This window comes from Protobothrops mucrosquamatus, unplaced genomic scaffold (assembly GCF_001527695.2).
Source record: "Protobothrops mucrosquamatus isolate PMUCROS unplaced genomic scaffold, P.Mucros_1.0 scaffold2087, whole genome shotgun sequence".
Classification (NCBI taxonomy): Eukaryota; Metazoa; Chordata; class Lepidosauria; order Squamata; family Viperidae; genus Protobothrops; species Protobothrops mucrosquamatus.
Window position 1 is genome coordinate 169,187 of NW_015388189.1, and position 7,220 is coordinate 176,406.

The following is a 7,220-nucleotide window of genomic DNA, read 5'->3' on the forward strand; positions in this document are numbered from 1 at the left end:
TCAAACGGCTTGATTTTCTGTCTCTCATATTGTTTTCTATTTACCAAAGATAGGAAATGTATGAATGTTCATATGACTTGCATGAGGTCTCTCGTGACTCATAAGAACTCCCTTTCTTCTACAGTTTTAGGCCAATAATTCAAATTTATTCTTTGTGTAACTCTTTCAGTTTAACAAATACTGTTCCAGAGAATGTGCATGTTTCAAAATGTACAACTTAATCATAAACTTGAACACAAAATAAAAAATCTAGACCCAAGTCTATATTATGTTAACCCTCAGCACAAATGACCAATGGGAAAAGTGTTAATATATATGAGAATGTATGTTTTGCAGTTTATAGGCTTCCTTTTCACAGCTGTGATACTTACGGAGCAGACTAACTTTGCTGCTCCAGAACTTAGCCTGTATCCAGGGGCAACCCTTCTTTTGCATTATTCCAACCTTTCAATAGGAGCTGCACTAATCATTTGCCTGGTGACCAGTGGGGACAAGGGATAAGGCAATAATGAAAAGTGAGAGTGTTGGGGACTGTCTAGAGGGGAGTTAGTGGGCGGTGTTTAAAATTTATGTTCAACTCTTGGGAGCTTGTGGTAAAATAACAAGATCTGAACCCATGCCATCAGTTTTTAGCCTATTGGTATATAGCAGGGGTAGGCAACCTTGGCTCTTTTATGACTTCAACTCCCTCAGGAATTCTGGGAGTTGAAGTCCACGAGTCATAAAAGAGCCAAAGTTGCCTACCCCTGCTATATAGTAATGGTTAAGACACCAGGCTAAAAACGGACACTGTGAGTTCTAGTCCAGCTTTAGGCATGAAGTCAATTGAGTGACCTTAGGTCAATCACTCTTTCTCAGTCTTGGGAAGCAGCCAATGGGTGATGCACTTCCGAAACATTTTGCCAATAAATTTCAGGGACAGATCCAGGTAATCACACGAGTCAACACTCACTTGAAGGCGCGTGTACACACGTTACAGTATCATTTTCCCACTTTTTTTTTCTTGCTTGAAATGTTACAGCATGCTGTCCATACAACTTCTCTCTGTATTTTACTTCAAGAAAACCTGAGCTATCCCATCCCTTCCAGTGGGTAAATTGTGATTAAATGCAGAATGGTTCATGCATGTTGGTCTTATTTTACTGTTTACTTCCCCTAACACAGCAGTAGTAGTAATTATGTGTGCTTATGATTTACACAGCTGGCAGCACAGCTTGAGGGAATGTAGATAGACAATTAAGGATTTATTCTGTGGCCCCTTTTTGTCTATCACAGTGCCTGCTTTGTTTTATGTACAAGACGATTAATCTCAGGTCAGTTCCTTCTGCTTTTCTTCCCAGCTTCACATGCTCTGACTCTTTGATTCTCCTTCTGATAGATGTAGTTATCTAGGCGGTAAGCTTCACTCATGCCTATAACGTATTTCCTGTAACTAAATCTCTTTTCTGTTAGTTACATAATATCCTGCTTCACCAGTAATTATACATATCAAATTCCTGCTCTCAGGAAGGCTCACAGTACCGACAAAATGCTTCAACTCCCAACATTAAGAAAGCAAAGAAAATTAAAACTGTAAATTCACTGAGCTTCATTCAGAAATGAACGCATTGAATTGCACTGGCATTCCTGAGCAATGCAAAGCTGAATTTACGTTTTTTAAAAAAGCCCTCTATATTTTAGGTAACATTTACTGTGCTACACACAGCTTATCACATATGCTCAGGCTTTAAGCACAAATTAGCACCTTGGCACCTTTTCAACGTCCTGCCAATTTCTGTTGCAATTATAATGTTCAGCATTGATAACAGTACTAAAGCATGCACAATGGGGTGTATTCATTAACTCCTGCCTACGGGGCATTGATGGTATTTTGAAAACAAACACAAGCTTCCCAAACAAAAAAAGGCCCCAGGGCTCAGCAGAGCTTACGAGAACTGGCGTGCTAAAAAAAAGCCACATTATGGCTAGAGGGCAGCAACGAGGTAGAATTTTCTGTATTCTCTTTGATGCCCACGAGAGGTCGCACAGTTTTCCAAGCCAGACCTGGTCGCTTTACTATTGATTTTGCTCATGATCTCTGAATTAGAAAAAGGGCAAAAAAGAGTGTATTCCATTCTAAGAAAATGCCAGTAATAGTCATTTCTTAAAATCTTACGAGAATTGTTCTTTTTGTTCGCTTTGCTTTTCAACCTCTAGCCACTTTCGTTTAAGCTTACGCATCTGCATTAGTTTGTCCCATTCAAGATCCCGTCCTCATCTTCTGGTTCCTGCATCTTTCCCATCTTTTTCGCCAGGTCAGCTCCGCCCCTTCGGCCCAGCAAAGCCCGCCTCTTTCCCTTTACGTGAATCAGCTGATTCCAGCGTGCCTTGGAAGCCGCGGCTGATTTGGGCAATTAAAGCGCGGTCGCGAGACTTCAGGTGAGAGGGAAGGGAGCTGCTGCTCGGTGTGGGAGAAGGCGGGGGGGGTGGAGCTGCGGGTCCTGAGCGCGGGTATCCCTTCGCTCTCCCCCTTCCTGAAACCTTCGGAACGGAGGGTGCGAGGAGGCGCGCGGGGCAGAGTTCCCGCCTGGCTGGGCTGTGGAAACTTCAGTCGCGTGTTAGGAGCGGGAGGGGGAGCACCCGGAGACCCTTCTCAGTTGTGCGGCCTCGTCTGCCTGTTGCTCACACGAGCTCCGGGCTTTCGGCCCCTTCCGCTCGGCCCCGGAGCCAGCCTCCTCGTTCCCAAAAGAGGAGAATTTTTGTAGCTCAGGGTTCACATGAGCGGGTCCTTGGTGCTCTCCGAGCTTGCTTGCTTTTCTTGCCGACGTTTCATTACCCAAACTAGGTAACATCGTCAGTGCTACCTGGTTTAGGGAATGAAACGTCGGCAAGAAAAGCAAGCGAGCTCAGAGAGCGCCAAGGATCCCTCGGTCTCCTTTTTGCCCGTTTCCTTTCCCGAGTTGAACTTGTACTGGGAAACGCCTGTGGGTTTACTCTCCTGGGATTCAGCCCTTCCCCAGTTCTAAGAAAAACATTCCCATGAATTCTTCGGAAAATACGATACCGGTTGGATATTGCTCTCTATTCTCTCCCTGCCCATGCTAAAAATCAATATGCTGCCCTTGACATTGTCTGGAGAACGTTTGTCAGGCCCTGGGTTTATTAGGGAGGGGGTGGATTCTAAATGTCACAGGTAAATTAGGGGAAGGTGTTGTAAATGTGATGCCATGGGCCCTTATAAAAAATAAAGGGATTTAAAAAATCTAAAGGTGTGTGTGTGTGTAAGATATATGAATGAGATAGGATAAAACCTAATAGTTAGAATATAAATCAAGGTGACAAATATACCTAATACTCCTGCCTTCTGTTTTCCCAACAACCACCTTGGGAAGTGGGTTGGGCTGAGAGAGGAGGAGTGGCTCAAAATCACCCAGCCAGCATATTTTCTCCTGAGTATGGCTTCTTATATAGCCAAAATGGCACCATCTACCCACATTAGAGTTACTGCCTGAGTTGAGGAATTTCAGGTTCTATAGAGATTCAAACTCTTTGGAGAAAAGAACAATAAGTCTTAAACTCTTTGTAATAGCAGAGGATTTGGCTTGATTCACCACCTATGGAAGATTGGGCTATGTTTTTCAAGGTGCTTGAATGAATGGAAGTATTATGAATGCAGGTGCAGCTGTCTGGAACAACAAAGAAGAGTGATCTGCACTGCAGCACTTAGTAGAAAAGCCAGCTATTTTAAGAATCTCTTATTGTCTGATTAGCAAGTTAAATGCTGACAGGATGGTGTGGATAAATTGGAAAAGTAACTGGCTGAAGAGCCACGGTCAAAGAGTGCTTATCAGTTACTCCTTATCAAGCTGGAGGGTAGCCTCACATAAGATGAGATAAGGTAGCCTCACATGAGATGAGATAAGAAACCAAATTCTGGTTTCTCAGCCCTGGCAATTTTAAGATGTGTTGATTTTAAGATCTGGGATTAAATTAAGGTCTATTACTTTGACAACTATTCACTAAAAACCAAAGTAAATTTGAGTAAATGGACAGATTCTAAGAACAACAGTAAGAATAATTATCAGCTTAGAAATTAAGTCCTATGAAAATAGATCGAAGGAATCAATTTTTATGATTCTTATAGGAAAATATGTGGCAGGCAAAGCCAAGAACAGCATGTTCTTGAATAAAGAATTCAGTTCTTTATTTGCTTACATACAATAGAATGTTGCCAGACTAAATCCTTACTACTTTTACCCTACCATAGTATACTGGGAGATTCTAGGGCAGGGGTCTTCAAACTTGGCCCTTTTATGACTTGTGGACTTCAACTCCCAGAATTCCTCAGCCAGCATGCCTGGGTGAAGAATTCTGGGAGTTGAAGTCCACAAGTCATAAAAGGGCCAAGTTTGAAGACCTCTGTTCTAGGGAGTTGCTATCCTTACTCTCTTTCTCTGTTTCTTATTCATCCCTATACTGTGCTGCCTCCTGTCTCACACACACCCCTTTCTTGAATGTGCTCCCCCCCTTCCTGGAAAACTGCCACTTCACTGTAGTCCATCACACCAGCTCCCCCTCCGTCTCTAACAATAAGATAAAATTATTCTAAACTAAGTATATAGTACTGACATGCATATTTATATATGTGTAGGATATCCATCATTTTAAAAATATGTTACTATGAAATGAAGCTAAACCACTATAATCCCTAATTTTTAAAGAAAGGCGCATTTCCTCTGGTATTTTCTCTTAATGCTTTGGTTTCATGCAGAAAATTATATTTTTTGGATTTCAGTAAATAGGAGAGGCCAGAGTTATAATTTGATGCTTTTTGAAATTATTAGTTATTTCTATGATATAGTCTTGGCGCAAGATGAGTCTTATTTGGTAAAGTGTAGAAAGTGCCTGCATTCACTCATTGCAATATGCTGTGATTTGAGATGGAATGTCATTCCTGTATTTAGTAAATATCAATAAAAAAATCAAATATAATTTGTGTAAACTATAACTTCTATAAGCAATAACTTGGCTTGTAGATCCTTGCAAACTATAGCTTGCTAACTGCAATTCATGTTTTTACATTAAATCATAGCTTATTTTGATTATCTGCGTAGATTTTGTAGGGATAAAATATAATCAGGTATGATACAAAAAGTGTGGATCTGTATGGAATCAATTCATGAGTATTGCAATAAATTACTTAGGATGTAACAATTGTTTATTAATTTTTTTATATTACAATGCTAATTATTATACAGGCAGTCCTCAATGCACAACCATTCGTTTAATAATAGTTTGGAGTTGCAATGATGCTGACAAAACTGGTTTACAATCTGTCTTCAAAGTTACAACATAACCCTAGCAGTCACATAATCACAATTTCTATGCTTGGCAACTGGCTCTCATTTATGATGGTTATAGAATCCTATAGTCATGTGATCATGATTTGAGACCTTCCCTGCCGGCTTCTGACAAGTAAAGCCAATGTGGGAAGCCAAATTTGTTTAATGGCTATGGTGATTCACTTAATGATCAAAGTAAAATGGTTGCAAAATAAAGCCTGGTCACATGACGACTCACTTAACAACTGTCACTTAGTGACCAAAATTCTGGTCCCAATTGTTATTGTAAGTCAAAGATTACCTATAGCAGGGGTCCCCAACCCCCTGTCCGTGAACCAGTACCGGGGCTGCGACATGCCAGCAACCGGGCCACACAAACAAGCAAAGCCCCATCCACAGGATGCAGGCAGCACACAAAAGCACGCCCGCCCCCCCCGTCTGCGGAAAAATCTCTCACCATGTAACCGGTCCCTGGTGCCCAAAAGGTTGGGGACCCCTGACCTATAGTACAAGCCTGCTATTGGTTTTGTCATTGCTTTTATAATGTGATACTAGCTTTAGGGGAATGCGGCATAGCTAATAGGATGTTTGGGTTCTTGTTTAGCATTTCTTGTTTTCCTAGCAGTCTATTTTTACCAAGATAAGATCCATACCAAGACTATATCAGCCATTATCCCTCTCTTTCTTATAGCTAGGTATTTGTTGTGTCCCTTCAGGAAAAATTAACATTATAGTTATTCCATTTGAGTATTAAATCTCACAACCTTAATACAGTAACTAAATAATGAAACAGGGAAGATCTCTGTCTCAGCAGTGCCAAACAGAGAAACAACATGCACTACAAAAGGCCTGCCTTAGACTCCCTGGGAGAATACTAGCAAGATGGCTCATAGCAGTGCATACATTCCTCCTTCCAACCTCCAACACACCAAAGAATTGCTAAGTTGGATCCAGCTGCTTTTCTGCCAGCAGGAGAATCCCTTCAGTGACATTTAGCTCAGCACTGCAGCCTGTGGAAAGTGGAATGAATACTAATGTGCATAGATCTTTACAGTTCTTAGTAGCACCTCCCTCACTGTTCCTGGGCAGATTTAAAGGGGGGGGGAGGTTGTCTTGGAAACTAGAGGAGAAATGGACAAATATCATATTGTCTTCTGCTCCTCCTGTGGAATTCTGCATGGAATCAGAAGCTCTCAGCCTACTGAGTCTATCCATCCTCTTGAATAAACTCTCAGACTTGGATGGGGAGTGAGGCTGATGTTTGAATAGGCCTTGGAGAATTGAAAAACTATAAACATGGCATCATGGTAGGTATTCTATGTGTACTAAAAGTGAGTCTACTTAATTGTTAAAATATATGTTTAATGTGTCACTGGTTGGTGATATGTTAGTAAACACTTAAAAGAATTGTATGCACAGTATAAGGGATTCATCTACCTGAAGAGCTCAATTTTTTTACAACTAGCCATTACTGTTACTTCTTGCATAATATCCGTAAGCATTAAGCTTGTTGTAATTAAGAAGACCTGCGTCCTAAATTGTAGGGAAGTCATGTTATTTCTGATATGCTAGCAATCAGAGCTTTTAAATGTAAGGTATACATTTATACCTGTATGGGTATATGGTGAGGAATATCAGTATATATGTTAATTGAACTAAAATATGACATTTTCATACTTTTATAAATGTCATGATGTAAATTAGGTTCTCTGAACGTTTCCTTCATCTGTTTTAAATTTTTAATCCATGGAAATATAAATAAGCTGCTGCTTGCCATTGTATTTATGGATTGATTCTTGCCGGGCAATGCACTGTTTTCTGAATGCTTACAAATTTACTGTTTAATAATCTATTGTGTTGCAGCAGGCCAAGTATATCCTTTAACACCTATCAGTGCTA